Source organism: Seriola lalandi, unplaced genomic scaffold, assembly GCF_002814215.2.
Source record: "Seriola lalandi dorsalis isolate HSWRI2012SDOR001 ecotype SW California unplaced genomic scaffold, Sedor1 jcf7180002054854, whole genome shotgun sequence".
Taxonomy (NCBI): Eukaryota; Metazoa; Chordata; class Actinopteri; order Carangiformes; family Carangidae; genus Seriola; species Seriola lalandi.
Genome location: NW_019525407.1, coordinates 619,956 through 621,364, shown reverse-complemented (window position 1 = coordinate 621,364; position 1,409 = coordinate 619,956).

The following is a 1,409-nucleotide window of genomic DNA, read 5'->3' as shown; positions in this document are numbered from 1 at the left end:
TATGACCACACACATCTGGAGAGTTAATGTAAATGGTGAGGGGGAAATGTGTTAACCTCTGATACCACTGTGGTTTGGACCAATCAGTGTCCTTTGGGGGAGGAGCTACAGGCAGCTATGGAGAGGTGACTGGTCATGTTTGTACCATTCTACCATTCCAGTGTTCAAACAGCTCCACACTGAACACATCAGACCCCTGACATACAGAGTCTCATTCCTTAAAATGTGGAGCTGTAAGACTGAGACTTGAATAGTGGATTAAACTGAGTCTGGTTGAACACAAAAAATCTGAATGTGCCTTTAATTTCATTCTTTGGTTTTGAGCCTCATTCGTCATGTCTTAAATGTCTTTTGAGTTATTTTCAGTGTGAGGAAGATTATTGTTGATCTTTAGTGTCACATGTTGGGATGCTGGGATGTCATGTTTTCTTCCTGCTGTTCTAATAAATAAAGCGCTGATGGATAAAGACTTGTTCTTTGTTTGATATCCTTCTGGAGTCAGACTGTTAGGCTGATGGGAAAACCTCGACCCACTGAGCTCTTAGTAAAGTAACTCTGAACCAGATCTATGAGTGTCTGATGTTTGGACTGATGAAGACAGGGTAGAGGTCAAAGGTTGTTCTTCCACTTCAGGTCACTGTACATCCAGCTTTGTTAAAATATCAGAATCACATTGGCTCACTGAAAAACTCAGAGATTACTGGAGGAAACTAAATGTTATGTTTAAAAGTTGTCTGTCATAATCATGCGGTCAGTCAGAGGCTGAATGGATTATTGATTAATATGAGTATTTTTTTTAATATATATATATGCATGCAATATGTGTGAGTGTGAGTATGTATGTATGAGTGTGTATCTATGGATGTATATATGCGTGTGTGTGAGTATGTATGTATGTATGTGAGTGAGTATGTATGTCAGTGTGACAAGCCACTCCACCTGTGTATTTGTTGCTTCCTGTGTGTGGCTGCTTCCTTTTACAGGTATTAGAGGTGGGTGTGGCCAAGGGTTGTCAGTACCTGGGCTCATCAGCAGAGCTGAACTGACCAGAACCGATAATAATCACTATATTTTCATAAGACTATAATGTTTATACCTCTGTTATCAATCATTTATTTAAATGATTTTATTGTTGATTCTGACTGTAGAGAGACAAAAGGAAAAGAGGGATGATAGAAGAGGAATCACATGGTGTGTGTGTGTGTGTGAGAGAGACTGACTGACTCTGACTGACTGAGTCACTGTTTGGTATCAGACCTGCTGGGTCAAAGGTCAGGTGACCAGCAGACTCATTAGAATTTGTCCTGTGGGGGAACGTGAAGATCTAAGTTCAACATGAGGTTAATAAAACACTGAGTTTGATCTGTTCTGGACGTGTCATTGTTGTATAACAGAGACACACACACACT